The sequence below is a fragment of the Charadrius vociferus genome, unplaced genomic scaffold, assembly GCF_000708025.1.
Source record: "Charadrius vociferus isolate BGI_N301 unplaced genomic scaffold, ASM70802v2 scaffold163, whole genome shotgun sequence".
NCBI lineage: Eukaryota > Metazoa > Chordata > Aves > Charadriiformes > Charadriidae > Charadrius > Charadrius vociferus.
Window position 1 is genome coordinate 7,717,262 of NW_009648332.1, and position 15,759 is coordinate 7,733,020.

The 15,759-nt window shown below is 50.0% G+C and overlaps 1 protein-coding gene across 1 annotated transcript in view; it reads left to right on the forward strand.

Moving 5' to 3' along the window:
- Nucleotides 1-15,759, forward strand: part of ERI3 (ERI1 exoribonuclease family member 3) — a 126,411-nt gene that overhangs the window by 23,550 nt on the left and 87,102 nt on the right. The window lies entirely within an intron of this gene.

Genomic DNA, 15,759 nt, shown 5'->3' on the forward strand with positions numbered 1-15,759 from the left:
CTAGTCTTTGTTTCTTAGGGAAATCGTTGTTTGCTATGCATAATTGGGAGTGGGGGGGTTCTTTGAGAAGACAGGTAGGTGCTGGGCATAGTGCAAGATTACTACCTAGGATATTCCCTATAGAGAATAAATCCTTTCAGAACCCCAAGAAAGGTTCGGACTGGAGTTTTGTGATGTTTTCCCTTTTATCCAATAATTTCCAAAGGGATGGATATTTCTGAGCGCATACACGGAACGCTGTTTCTGTACACCCAAATCAAGCAATGGTCCTTACCTGATTTGCGTATGCAAGGCTTTCCTTCTGTCATCTTGGCACACTAAGTGGATGTGAATCATAGAGTAGTCTTTGGAAGGAGAGTACAGGCCAAGTCTGGCACATTTCATTGGTGTACTTATCATTAAGGTCATCTTGATCAGCTGGGTGACTGTATCTGGAGAGTACCGGGTGGGAACCTGCACTGAGATCTGCAAGTGTCAGTGTATGTGCGTGTTTTGTTATGAAAATAACTAGACCACCACCTAAAAATGTTATTTAAAAAAAACCCAAGTTAAATGTCTAAGAATTAGATCAGTCTAATCTGTAAGGTGTTTGCAGATCAGTGTCATGTTGTGCTGAATTCACTTGGTTTCCTGTAGTCTCACGTCAGCTTTTCATTTCCTCAGAGTACTGGATAAAGACTCCTGTTGTTATCACACCGGTAAAGCACGGGCTTGACACATTCAATGCTAAACTGACATCCACAACTCGTTAGTAGTGTTACTTGGTTTTCACTGTGACATTGGTTTCCCCAAGTCGGAAGCCTAAATAAACTGCGCACAGCCTGGGAGCAATCAACACCAGTTCTTCCCTGCAGAATGGTCTTTGTAGAGTGGCAGCTCCTTGCCTCTTCTTGGTGTGATTAGCGAGACGTGAGATATGAGGACCGAAGCAGCAGCAGAAGTGCTAGTGGAGATCAGAAATTTGCTGTGCTCCCGACAGGAGTGTGGCACGCAAGCTTTTGAGTTAAAATCTGGGTCTCTGCTGGGCTGTGTCCAGAGCTGGTGTATATTGCCAATTCTTGTGTTACTGGTTTAAATTAAGAATGAGGCGTATTTTTCTTTATATATCGTGTTTAAACTTTTGTTAGAGACCACCACAAAGAAGACAGCTGCAGGGATGTGTAAACTTCTGTTTCTCATCTGTTCTTATGTCTCAGTTCTTTTCTCCTGTATTGCTGTTCTGAGAGTCCAGTTTACTGCTTTTGGTGATGGTTGTGAGGAACAGAACTGTCTGTGCTCCAAGTCCATCCTTCCATCCCTCTCACAGTGGGATAATAAAGTTCCCAGATAATGACATCCTAACTTGGTGTCTGAATGGAATGGGCAACCTTCTAGGTGTGGGTTGGTTTTGTTTGTTGTTGTTTTTTGCTTCAGAGCTCTACAATGGGGAATTAGAGGTGAAGATGAGCCCCGTTTCTGGTGAGCCATAGGGGTTCTGGGGTGAGCTGGTCCAGCAGGACGTGCAGTTCTGGAGCAGAGATCCTCGATTCACCATTTGCAGTGGTTTTTCGCATGGATTGTGTCTCACTAGTCAGCTGGAAAAGAAGACTCCACTCCTGGCCATGAGGTTGCAGCGAGTGGTTCATTTCTCCCTCTTCCTTTTAAAAAATTTTTTTAAACCATTAACTTCAGAATTCAATCCTGAAGCGTCTCCAGGGCAAAGCAGAAAATACATTCCGTCTTTCCAACCACATGGATAGCGGGAGTCTGGCTGCAGCCGCTCGGTGAGTAGCACATCACGCCGCTCCGTCGCCGATTGGGTGCAGCAGCGTGTAGCGTCACATCTGATTAGCGCCGTGCCAGTGAATGAGGCTTGAGTGAGGACTCCCTGCCAGCTCTGACTTGTCTCATTTCCTATTACTTTTATCCGTCACCACAAATGCCGAGTCTCCCTCCTGAACTAATTAAGTTTGCGTGTGTTTAGACACATTGCCAAATAGGGTTTAGCAAAGCAGAACTGAGCATCTCTTTTTAAAGAGGGAAGGCAGAGAGCTGAAACAAGGCTGCTCAGATAGGGAGATAGAGCCTCAGACATGTGGAACATCTAGGAGGTATTCCAGGGAATCGCCTCGTGCTTCCTACAAGACTTGCGCTGTAGTTGGTGGCCTTTGCTACCATGTCGAGACCACACAATGGGCATGGAAGGCACTGGGGCAGTTCGGGGGGAGGTGGTGCTGCTTGTCTGCGTTTGGAGGAGTGTGTTGGTGGAAGTATTGCCCAGCAGAAACCCAACTGGGTTCCAGAGGAATTCAGGAAAATGAGGCGAGCGCAGTGCTTACTGGCGTAGGGAGTGGTGACTTGAGGCAGGTCTGTTCGCAACTCTGCTGCTCGTTTTCTCAGCTTCCATAGTAATGACAGCTGCTTGCACAGCTGCCCGCAAAGCAAGCTGTGATGCTCCTACCCAGTGTCTCGTGTGGTTTGGTGTTCCTGTCCTCTGTTCTCCGTAACTCGGCTGTTGGTGGGAAACCGTGCAACCTTGTTCCTGGCTTCTCCAGCAATGACCTGAGCATTTAGTTTGGGTTCCGACTGCATGTGCTGTTGAAGAGATGAGGCACGGTGTCTTGTGGACAGACCTGTCTGCTGTGGGTGTTTCCAGCAGGTGCTGCTGGTAGGTGCCAGGGCACTGGGAGGCACAGTGGGGCGAGCAAGCTGGAGGAGGGGTGGCTGGAACAAAGAGGAGGAATGTACAAGCCTGTCAGTGGTGGATGTGGGGACAAGGTGGGCAGATAGCCCTGTCAAAGCCAGGAGTCACAACATATGCAGCACTCTGAGCTCAAAGAAAAGCACCGGAGGAGCAGCGGTTATCAAGGAACTGCTCTCTGCTGATGGTGTCTAGGTCCATCTGAGCCTGCAGGATTCAAGATGGAAACTCAGCTGCTAAAGGACCTGCGAAGCCTCTGCTCGGCTCGAGGATCTTCAGGGAATTAGGCACTGTGGGCCTGCAGACCTGATTTTTCTTGAATGTTGGAGCTTTCTTGGAAGATCACAGAGCTCTTTGTCTGGCTTCCCTCTGACAATGGGGAGCACTGGGAGAACTGGGTCCCCAGAAGAGGATACCAGGCATCTGGGAAGGGCTTGTGGAGGTTCAGCATGAGTCAAGGTCCTCGGCCGTGCCACCAAAGGCTTTGTCATGGGTGTGGTGCACCATCAGAAGGAGAGGCCCTGTTGGAGGGATTTGGTCGCCGCCAGAGAGAGCACGGTGTGTGAGAGGGCTCAGAAATGGAGCGCTGATCCTCTACTGGCTGTGTTTGGATTAACCATCTCTCAGCGCTCGGTGTGTGCGAACCAGGCTGGAGTCGGGAAGACAGCAGCTCTCCTGCCACCCCTCCCCTTTCCTCTTGTTAAGATGCAATTTCTTTAATGAGGAAAACCTCTTGAGTGGGAACATCACCTTTCTGAAGGCTTGTCCTGACAAGGCAGTTCAAGCCGACAGAGTCGCATATCAACTTCAGCAAATATCAGTCACTCATTACAGAGACTCTTCTCCCCCCCACCTCCCAGCAACACCCCTCGTTCCCAGACAAGGGAATGAATCACACTCCTGCTCTTGAATACATCATGACAAGTCGTGGTTCTAATGAGAGAGGGCCATTCATTCTGGGTGGAAAGTTCCCTGTGTCGACACAGAAATGTTATTAATTAAAGAGAGCTACCTGAAGCAAAAGATGAAAGGAGCACCAGACCTGCCAAGCTAAAATATGAGTGGGGATACAGCCTCGTTAGGCACACGGTCCTCGGGCCTCCGAGTGCTCAGCGGGAGGATTCCTTTAGCCTGTTGCAAGGAGCTATCCTCCCAAGTTTAACAGCTCCAGGGCCGGATGCAGACACCTGGTGTAGTTCACTTCAGTGCTTGGACCTCATCCTGCACCTAGGATGGAACTGTCACTGGAGATTAAGCAAATTGCATTGATGCGGCGTTGGGTGGTGAGGGTGATGTTGCCTCTGAAGGGCTGAGGGAGCTGCTGACTGCAGGAGGCGGTTTTAGTGGAAAGAGGGTACTCGGTGTCTGCCAGGGTTGAGCCCTTGTAATGTAAGCTCTTTAGTGTGGTTTATCTCCCCTGAAATGTCAAATTGCCTCCCTCTGTGTATGGAACCGCTTTACCTGCTCTTAAGCGCAATGTGAATTAATCTTGGCAACCAAAGAAGCGTTTGTACTGTGTGTTCATAGCTATAGAGCTGAGATACGGTGAGGTTAAGTGATGTGCCTGTGGTTGTGCAGGCAGGCAGAGGCAGAGAAAGGAGCTGCAGCCGCACGTGCTCAATCTCAGACCTGCATCTTAATGTCAAGAGCATCAGTTAATACTTATCCTTCCGGTTTTGGATCATTCTGCAAACACATTGAACATAGGTAAACAGGCATGTAGTCTTTCATCTATATACCACCGGCGTGAAGATGCTTGTACTGCACTTACGGTGGCTGATCAGAACATGCTAATTTATGTCTTTACAGGAAAGTACTGCTCAGAAGTTTTTTATTTTCTTAAATAAGTGTTAAAAGGCAAGTACTCTCTAATATAGTGATAAAACACAGTGAAGTGTCTTGAAATGTTTATAGCCCTTGGTGCTCTTCCTAGGTTGCGTATTAGTAAATTCTGAGCAGTAAATTATACCATTGCTTAATTGTATCTCACTGTTTTAATTCTTTCTTTGCAAGTTACACAGGCTGGGAGGATGCTCGCCTTCTCAGACCAGCTCCAAGTGTGGCAATGGGTTGGTCTTCCCAGCTTTCTGTCCTGGAGGCTTGGTTTGAGATCAGCCTTAGGTCATGAATGAAGAAGGATTGATGGTGTTAGTGTCCCTTGTGTATGCTGTTCTTTATCGAAGGACCGGGAAGGGGTTTGTAGCCTCTGCCTGGGGGGGGAAATGGCAGACACCCACTGAATGGAGTGAGTGGAATGGCTTGGGTAGCCATGGGGAGAGGCAGGAGAAGGCGTAGGGTGGGCTGGTTGGGTGGCAGCAGGGCAGGAGTTATGTTCAGAGGGCGGCTTTGAGAGTGACAAGGAGCTGGTAACGGAAAGATAACATAATAATCTGCTTTTAAAAATAACAAAACCCTTCTTTTCCAACTAAGATCTTTGGATTAGCTGCTTGTTGTTGCTTTTAGTGAGGATCATTTTGCTGACCAAGCTTATGGTGTATCTCTTCACATGGTTATGTTGGCTGAAGGAAGAGGGTGGTGTGAACTACAGTGCAGGGACGGGACTGAGTATCCAGGGTCAGGAACCTTTCGAGTCAGCTTTGCTGATGGAGTCGTTCATGTAATTACCTCCTAAAGTGCTTTGCCGGAGCTAAGCAAGGCAGCCTTGTGAGCATGCTCTTCTCTGGCACTTACAGGGGGTAGCACTGACCCCATCCGCTTCTGCGACACTGCAGTCCAGCTTTTTTTTTTTAAAGGAAGTGATATCACTTCTGCAAAACAAATTTTGGATTTTAAGGTTCCCCCTCTGCTCACTCTTATTTAAAATTAATATAGCACACTTACCTTTTGTTACCCTTCTGCAGCAGTTCCCCTGACTGTCTCATGTTCTTGCCTTTTGCTTGAAATCCATTGGTTGCATGAGTTTCTGCAAGTTACGTTGTCTGAGATGTGTGACTCTGGGAATGCCTTTGGGTTAAGCTTTGGACGTGAAGTCTTTGCGTAGGAATCATCACGCAATGGACTATCACCTTCAGGTCTGCTACTTGTCTGGCGCGTCATAGCAAAGACATTTGTCATAGTCAGGGCTGTAGTGGCCACAGATTTATTGAGCTGTGATGCCGGATGCACTCTGGGAAGCACAGACTCTGCTGCCTGGGAATTGGGACCAAACAAGTTGGAAACAATGTGAAAGATGGTGGAGAAACTTCGAATAAATTTACAGTGTAGGGGGGGAATGAGAGAGGCATTGCATCAAGTGCTTTATTTCCAGCACTGAACCATTGGGATGGGGTAATGAATGGAGACGGTGGATTTTCCATCCCTGGGTAACTTAATTCAAGCTGTGTTTGGAAACAGTCGCGCTGAACTGAAGGCAAGCTGTTAGTCTCGGTCTCATCTGCTCATACAGTAAGGAATCGTCATTCCCTCTGCAGCAGGAACCACTTGGTTCTTGGGACTGCGAGATTCCCATGTGAACCTTATTCCATGGATGGTAGGGAATCCCTCAGCTGCACTGCAGGGTGGTGGTTTCAGGATTTACCTTGTAGGAATCACTAAGGTGATTTCTGTGTCCAGTGTTACAATGAATGCAGGCAAAACGGTTTCATAATCAATGGATCTATAACGGGTGTTTGGTAAAAAGCACACCCTGGCTTCTGCCTATGTGAGAGCGCCCTATAATAGCAACTCAACATCGTGGTTATCCTGTGCCCTGGGGAATTGAAAAGCTGGTTGGCTTGGGGACTCCCGAGGATAAAGCACTGGAAGGCTGTTTGCCATCTGAGTTTTGTTGTCTGCAGCATGTGTGAAAAATAGGATTAGCTTCACAAAGTGTGAATTTTCTTTATTGCTTCAAAAAGCTTAATTTTTCTAGCATTAGACAGCCGTAGTGTTTCATGCTGGGGGCCAAAATGTCAGCTGTCTCCCTTTGGGTCCCAGCTCTTCTTACTTCCCAGCCGAAGCAAAGCAGTTGTGTGTTGGCACCAGTGCTGCCCTCCCAGTGGCTTGGCTGGGAGTGATGCTCTCATGGCTTCTCTGCTTAGAGAGCTCTGCTTGAAAAATACTGCCAGCCTGGGAGCAGCATCCTTCCCCTTTCACTTGCTCTCTGCAAGCCTCGTATAAGTCGGTAGCTTTCTTGAAAGCATTTTATTTTGTTTGCATGTTTGTTTCCTGTTGGGAGCCATTTTCCTGGATGGGTTCAGTCCCTTTCCTCCTGAAGCTCCTGGCTGGCAAAGACCTACTGGGCCATCTTGAGGTCATCCCTGGTATTTTCCCTCCAGCGTATTCTCATGTGCCTTGTCCAGCGCCTCTCCGTATCCTGAGGAGCACATGTCTGGGTGTGTGCAGGACTCTCGGGACGATGCCGGAACTGCAGACTAACTTTTTGAGCTGAGTCCATTCCACGTTGGGAGTCACCTTTTGCTGTGTGTTTGGCCAGGGTGCTGCCCTCAGCCTGGCACCCCAAAGACAGCGTCCTGTGCTCAGAGATTGCTCTGGACCAGGTGCTAGCAATGATGCGAGGCATGTGGAGGTGGTACTAGAAGAAGGAGCAGAACAGAGGAGTTTGGGGAAAGAAGGCTGAGGAAGCAGTACAATATGCTGGCAGGGCTGTGTGTGGGAAGCTCGTGCTACCCAGGGCTTTGTCCTGCCTTGGTCCCACCAGCTTTGCCTCTCTTCCAGCGAGGCTTTCTCCTCCTTCTTGCCCAGCACCTGCACTCTGGGACACCCTTGATTTTCCCTCCATAGGTGCCTCTTGGTCATCTCTAATTTCCCTGCTTCAGTTTTTCCATCTAGGTGTTGAGCCAGGTCTCGGTGCGGACCATTGGCCAGCGTGCCAGAGGTGTCTGGCCACTGGCTGAGTTCAGCTCCTTGTCCCTGCCTGGAGTCACGTGTGTCCCCTGCAAACCGGGCAGAGGGAGGAGGCTGGTGGGAGGTTGCCAAGACCTCTCCTCCAGCTCGCTGAGCTCCCAGCTCTGAAGAGAACCGTTACATTTTATGGACCATTTAGCTTCCCAATGGTGATCCTAATTCTTCACAGCATGTATGTGCCATTTCTTGGTTATTAAAAGGACCCCTGAAAAGGAGCTGCCCTCTGAGTCAGTGCTCTTCCATGCAGTTAATTGCAGGAGGGTTTTGCTTAGACTGTGAGCCTTAATATTTCCAAGCTCTCCCCATGCTAAGAGGGTGAATTAATACCCAGGTCTCCCCGTGGCTGCAGGGACTGACCCTTGTGTGCCATCAGAAAGCGGGCAGGGGAAGAACGCTTCTGCCGGGAGTAGTTCAAACTTTGAATTGCTCCAGAGGAAGTCCGTTTGCTTTCTGCATAGAGATCAAGGGCGCTTTAAGGACTGGCTGGCCAGGTGTCTCAGCCTTTCATCTCTATATCCTTATCTTGTGTGACACTTCGGGTGCCAAAATAGCTTTCATTCCTTGGGGGCCCAAGCAAGCTCCACGCTTGCTGGGAAAGGAGTGATTACCTTGGACTGACAAGTTAGCTGAAGGATGGATGGCTGCGGTTGCACAGTAGGTGTGAGATGGATGGATGGGAGGTGGTTCAAGGGGAGGTTCTTGTCAAGTCACCGTGCTGCGTATGAGAAAACAGAGACAGCAAGCCATTAGGTCGTGTATTTCAGGTGTGAGGAAGCTGCCGAGGTCCCCTGGCATTGCAAAATGCCAAGTGAAATGTTACTGCCACGTGGAGCACAGCAGCATGCCAGAATTAAGGACACCGGTGTAGGGAGAGCACACGTGGCTGGTCCGGAGGGTTAATGTGCGCGAGGGTGATAGGCTTAGGCAGGGGTTTGTCGTCAGGGTTGCTGTGCTTGGAAAGCGTGGGCTGATGGCAAGACCACATGAAAAGAAACTGGAGCTTGCAAGGAGAGCGCTAAAAGTCATCAAATACCAAAGTTTTTTCGTGTTTGCTGCAGGCCTGAAGCAAATCGCTGGCTTAAGGGGTTCTAAGCACCTGGGTCTTGCACTGGATTTACAGGTAAGGTGAAATTAGGAGGGGGCTAAGTAATTAATTCCTCTTGCTGTGACCAGGATGGGAGATGATTCTGACTTGCCACTCCTCCTCAGAAGTTTCTTCAGAAGCTGGTGAGGACTCTGGTTGTGAAACCTGGGAAGCAAAGAGGATCCCTGGGTGCCTGACAATTCCTTTTCTCTGCTGGTTCTTTCTCGCAGGCAGCCTCAGGCTGCCTGTCTCTTTGTTAAGAGAGTGACAGCAATGTGACACCGTGAAAATAATTACTAACAAATCACGGTGGTGACTGCAAACAGCTCGCTGTCTTCAGAGGCATGTCAGGGAGCATTAGAGCAGGGCCGTGGGAGCGGCAGAGCGGCTAGGGGCTCTTTCTCTGCTCTAGGCTGAGGGAAGATCTTCGGAGACCTTTGGCACCCGCCACCCCCACATCATTCCCTTCTCGTCGGCTTTTTCTTTCTTTCCTCCCTTCCCTGCCTTTGCCATCAATAATTAAGCCCATTAATTGCTCAGTGAGTTCAGGAAAGCTGCGAATGGTAAGACCGGGCTTCTGCTTTCCCTGGATTCAGCAACCAGCTACAGAGCAACGGAGGAATTTCTGGAGGGGTAACATGGACAGAAGCATATCCAAGCTGTGTTTCCTGTCTTGCAGCCCTTGTGTGCTGCCCGGGGCAGTAATGTTTATTAGCTGTGTGCCAGTAGGAATTCATGGGCTGCTGGTACGGTTGAAGGATGGCCCATGTCCTTGTCCTTGGGAGCCTCCAGTCTCAGTGAACCTGAAAGGTTTGTATTTGTGTAGAGCATCATGGCAAATGTCGAGTTGACTGGCATCTCCAGCGAAAAAGTGGGCAGAGGAATGAGAGGTCTTTCCAGGATGCATTAGGAATGATGCTGATCAGTGTGGCTGTAGCTGCGGGTGAAGATGGTCCTTCAGCAAATAAACAGTGGACAGGTCATGGGTGAAGAAGGTGGTTGGTACCAAACACAGCAGGTGGAGGAGTTCATGCAGGGATGGGGCTTGCTGTGACTGTGCTGAAGTAAGGACCCTTCTGCAGAGCTATGTGGACGGAGTCTGAGGGGAAGCTCTCTCTAAAGCCTCTTGTTATATTGCTGTAAAGCTCCCTCCAAAGGGAGAGCCTAGCAGGGATACTGATAGGAAACTGGAAAGCAGCTGCTGGTTGAAGTGTCCTTCAGCAGCATTGATAATCGACCCCCTGGGCAACATTTGAGCAGGGGGCTCACAACCTCCTGTCCTTGTTCTTGGTGGTATTTCATCCTCTGGTTTGAGAACGGGCCATGCCATCTGGCAATTACACGTGCAGAGGAGCACCCTGCAAGGGGGAAGCAGAAGGTGCAGGTGGGAGCCCGTTCCCGGGCGCCTGCTCCACCGAGCAGCCCTCTTTCCCATCCCCCTAGTTACTCAAGTGATTTTCCCGACTGTCACATCTGTAAATAATGTTGCTGGTGTATCTAGCTAGATGCAGAGTGGCGATGGAGGTGGCAGGGGGGGGGGAGGGCTGGCGCTGAGGGTGGCTGTAACAGCCCCTCTTCCCGACTCATACAATATTTATGCAGGGCTGGGAGTCGGCGGCACTGACCTCCGGGTCGTGCTGTTAAACAGCTCCCTCAGCCCCTGCATCCTAATTGCTGCACTTGTCCTTTGCTCTGGAGGATTCGCTGCTCCTTCTCTCCGGTGAAGCAAATACTAATGGCAGCTTGTGCTTGGAGGTGGGGAGTGGTCCCTTCCCCGCAAGGAAAAGACAAACTTGTTTCCCCTCGTGCAGATGCAATTTGTAGCTGCACAGAAATCTGTGCTCAGACCCTGTTACACGATGTGCCTGGCTCCCCGCTGCTGCCAGCCTGGAGGCTGTACCGAGAGCCTGTGGAGCCCTTGTCCATGTAATTTTTGGTCATGTATCGTCAGAGGGGACGGGGAAGGGGTTTACTCCATTCTGCTGCCTCCTTATAGGATTTCTTTCTTCCCCTTAGTGGAGAGAGGGAAGAGGATGCAATCACAGAAGTCAGTTGAGAGAGTAGACGTAGGTGATGTGGTGCCAGTGGAGGGCAGAGATGGTGCCAGGAAAGAAGAGGGGTTCAAACAGCATCACAAGACAGAATACGATATTTTCTTGTAGATAAATTATATGCTTCAGTGAGTGGGAATAGAGGTGACGCATAAGGCTGGAGACCCTCTGTGTGGGTGAGGGGCTCTCGCCCCCCTTGCAAGCACTACATCTGTGGCTGGAGGTGGAAAGGTAGAGGCTGGCAGGGGCTTTCAGCTGATTCAGGTGGTTCAGGAAAGCCCAAAAGATAAAGCTCTTTGATTGCTAGAGCTGCCATGGCTTTCCCCCGTGCCGTTTGGCTTGGTTCCGCCCTGCCTGGGGCTTCACGTCGGGTGTCTGCGAGTCCAGTGACCCGACTGGCCACCGACATCCCTTCTGCTGCCTTCCTGAGTTGGCAGGTCCCGTTTGTGCCTGGAAAAGTGCTGTTTAGACTGGAGACTAATGGCATTTAAGTGACATGATTGTATTATGTTAAGCGTCTATAGGCTTTGCCATTAGGCACTAAGCAGTTTATGACTCATAGCAGAGAAGCCCTTGTCCTGAAGAGTTTATACACTAAATGGTCTGGACAGGCCAGGCATGGAAGAGGCAAGATTTCCTCCTGCCTGTCACACAGCAGGTCTAAGGAAGGACCGGGACAGGACGTGTCTTCTCAGTCCTAGAACAGCGCCTTGCTCTAGGTCTTGCATGCTCCAGTTTCCTGGGGAGAAATACTTTTCCAATGGGAATTGTGCAGTGGGAGGAGAAGCACATTTAATTTTAGCTTAATTTCTGTGCGTGTTTTGGTTTTGAGGGGGCTTAGACACGATGTGTTGTGGGTGCATCCATTGCATCAGATGTACTGCCTTACTCAGTGTGTAATTACAGTATTCTGCAGCAGGAGTCTGAATGCTCCGTCTTAAAACAGCTAGTATGCAGAGGACTGGGCAATTACTAAATTAGTGTCTGTATGAAAGACTTCATAAGAGACCACATCGATTGAGAAAGGACACGCTCTATGTAATCAGGCTCCGCTGCAGTGTGAATCACAGAATAATTTAAATAGATATTCTCTGATGTAGCCCCCTGCTCAAAGCAGAGCCAACTTCAAGCTTAGATCAGGTTGCTCAGGGTCTTCTCCAGATGAGTTTGTCTCCAGGGGAGGAGATCCCCCTACCAGTCTGTTCCAGTGCTTTATTACCTGCATGGTGAAGAGTTTTTCCTGGTGGCCAATTAGAAGTTCACCTGCTGCAGCCTGTGGTCATGACGGGTGACTTTTACTGAGAACATGCCTGTGTGGTAGACGTACACAATATCCAATTTTGTACACTCCTATTCGTAAGATGCTGTATAATGTCATATTTAGTAAGCAGACGGACTGTCACATCAACCTTGTGGGTAGAAATCTCTTTTTAAGGGTTTTTCGTAGTGTCAGATGGGGGGGCGACCTCAGCCTTGGAGGCTTTCCAGTTTCTCTTTTCTTGGGATCAGCATCATGCATTTCTGATGTCAGAGGGAAGTCCACCCAGTCGTCCTCCCTGTCTGGAAGGGCTGGTGAGAGCATTTGCTCTACCCCTTCACCCATCTGGAGGACTCGGTATGGAGGAGTGCGAAGCTTCTGCCTGCTGCACTCCTAACCTCAGCTGAACTGTGGAGCCAGCAAGCTCTGGTTTCCTGCATGGTAATTAGGTAGTTATTTAAAAATCAAAGGGCTCAATTCTGGTCCTACTCTCACTGGCTACTTGCTAACTCCAGGTAGAGTTACTCCAGATTTACTCCCACGTGCATAGCTGCAGAATCAGGCCCGGTAAATAGAGCTATGAATCTTTTTAAGAGAAGCTGTTAAGCGGTAGCACATAGATTTATTGTAGCATCATGTGTGTGCAATTGTTGATGAACATCTTCTGTTGGAGGCTGAATACCTGCTGTGTTACAGCCTTGCTTTTAATGTTGAGATAGCATCTCTGCCAGCATCTAGCTGACGCGCAGACAGATACCCATAAAAGAGCCAGATCTCGCATGGTGTTAAATGCCTTCATGTTTCATTAAGGTTGATGGCGGTGGAAGGCGCACGGTGCTTTGCAGGACGAGCGAGTCAGGACGAGCCACTTGCCCTGTGTGGTTTTTGTGGCAGAATTATTTTCCTAGTGTATACATTGCTCCGGTTGCAGTCTGGGCTAACAGCCTTTTCCATTTGCAGGCTAGCTGCTTGGAAAGCATGGGTGCTGAGATTGTCCCAAATTGCTTAGTGCCCAGCAAAAATTTGGAGAAGAGGGATCTGGCTGTTGACATATGACGGGTGGTGGGTGGTCAGACATTTCAGCCAGTGCTGCTGTGAGTCCCGAGGCTCGCAGCTTACCTTTTAAGCTTCCTGGGCTGGAATATGCCTGGTAGAGAGAGGAAGCAGCGCTGTCCGCAGTGGACATCACAGAAAAAGAAAGGAAGGTCTGAAAGTGCCAGGTATTAGCCTCGCTGCTTAGCCTGGGTTTTTTGGCCTCATTACACTAATCCAATTAAAGATTGGTGGAAAAAGATAACACACACTCCAGTGAAGAGGTTTGTGTGGTGACTGCTTTCCTTCCTGGGCAGCTGGAGTGGCCCTGGTTATCTTGTGCATCACCACACCTCCCCGGGCCCTGCAGACCCACTGGTGCCTCCACATGCCGTGGTGTGTGCTCTTCTCCTGCATCGTGTCTTTCTTATTACTAATGGAGCATGGATGCATTTTAGCTGCTGGTCAGCCCTCATTAATATCCAGAGATGACAGGTTGACATTTGTAAAGAAGACTTGGATTGACCTTCATGTTGTGCATCGGTGCGGTTGCCATGCGGTGCCCTGCACTCGATGCTTCTTCCTGCGCTGCCTCGGGAATGCATTTGTGTTAGCAAAGGGACAGGCTGCTCTCTAACCCTTTGCTGCTGCCAGGAACGCAGGCAGCAGGTCTGGATGTCTCTGCATCCCTCTGCCCATCCCAAGGACCATTCCCTGTAGAGCCTCCACCCATCCCGGTGAATGGGAATGGGGAGTGTTGGCGTTGCACCCATGGCTTCTTGTGGAGGTTGTTATTTGGGTACTGGGACCTTAATGGAAGACAGCTTCATGCCAACGGCGATGTCCCGTCTGCTTCCTTTCCCTGGCTCCTGTCTGGGGATGCAGCAGAAGAAAAGGCTGTGCTGCCCAGGCATCCTGATGCTGTCAGTCGCCTGTCTCTCCCCCGACCCACCCCATCCCGGCTCGAGGACTGCTGCAGCCCGCTCGGCAATGACATTTATTAACAGAGGGGGCTTTGAAAAAAGGCAGGCTGCTCCTGCAAAGGCTCCTCGCTGTAACTCCGTCTCCTCCTCTCGCCAGCCCGTCTGAGGCAATGGCTGCTGGTGTTGAAATTCATTAGTGTTTCCTGACAGGCGGTGGAGGCTTGCTCTGTCTGTTCCCACTTCCCTGCTCTCATGTCCCTGCTTCACGCATGCTGATATTTAAAGCTGATGTGCGGCTCGTAGGCTTGTTGCACTGTGACAAGTTTGGGGGTGGTTGAGAGAACTGAGAGAGGGGGGGAAGGAAAGCAAAGAGGGAGGGAGCTGGGACCTGTCTTTGGGTTTCTGTGAAAGCCCAGGGCTTCTCAGACCCTCTCCAAATGTCTTGCCTTTCCACAGCTACTGCTTGTGAATTTTAAGTACAGCCATGCTGGGGTGATTTGGCCTTGCAGTGATGGGGGACAGAAAGGGATGGTGCCGTGGGTGTGCTCGGTGAGAGTAGGGTGCAGTCACCTGGTAAGGGTTCATCCATTGGGAAGCAAGGGCAGGTGGGCTCCTCCAGCTCCCTGGCAGCTCTGTGGGGCTGAGAAACATGAGTGGGGTGCCAGAGGTCTGGCAGGGGGTTCATCCCTTCGTCCTTCACGTTAGACAAGAGCATGAAGGGAGACTGGCTGTGCTCTTTCCTCTTTGCACTGAGTGGCACGATGACTCCAGTGCTGGGGAGGAGACACCGACCTGCCGAAGCCTTGGATTACTCAGGAAAGCTGCTCCAGTCTAACTTGAATTATTGGCATGGGGGTGTTGGGGTTTGGGGTTTTTTTTTTGGAGGTGTGGGTCAACGTGCTTGAATTTCTGCAGGTTGCGGCATGGCTTGGGCTGTGCTGTGTGCCCAGGATGCTCTGCTCGTGCGTGGGTGCTGTGGCACGACGCTGTCAGAGCCCTCCTGGCCCAGCACGGTGGTTTTTGCAAAGCCCAGCTGGCCTTTTTGCACCTCCACTGGGAGGTCCAGGGGCCTCAGTGCTGTGGAGCAGCGTCTCATCCCTTTATGTCCCCAGGCCATTGAACCCTACTGGCTGGGACTTACTGTTTTAACCAAGTTTAGAACAACTTAAGGCTGCCTCTTTGGGAGGGTGTGGGTTTTACCTAAACTGCTTTAAATTCCTAGTTTGGCTCCAGCTCGCGCGAGGTTCAGTGTAGACAGATGTGGCTTTGCCTGTCATGGTGCTTTTTCTCTGCTAAAACATCTCAGGTGCCTTAGCACAGGATGTTATTCCCTCGCCAGCTTTCTCTGTTAGGAGCGGGCACCCAAGCTTTCCTCTTGGCCTGGCAGACATCCCATCCTACATCAAAACAGAGCAGCTGCTCTGCGCCACGTGGTCCAGAGCCATGTTATTGACCAGCCTTGCATTGAACTAGGGTGCAAGGCTGAGATGGTTTGACAGCTCCTCTTTTTGGCTATCACCTTGTTGCTGTTGTGTGCTGCAGCATCCAAGCATACCTTCAGGCTTTCCAGCCCTCCTTCAGCAAAGGATTTCCAGGGCAGGAGCCTGTTTGCCCTCTCTTTTGCCGCCCGGTGCAGTGGGGTTGTCCGGGACACAATTAAAATGTTCTGTATCTCTTACAACTCAAGGTCTCCAGGGCATGGATTTTTTGGAAGGCTGAGACCAGGTCTATAAAAACCAAGATTTAATGTCCCTTTATCTTTCCCATAGAGGGACTTGTTCTTTTAACTGGCTCAATATCAATACACCCAGTGTGTAGAAAGTGGCCCAATTTCTTTGTCTTCTGACATCCTGAACCCAGAAGCA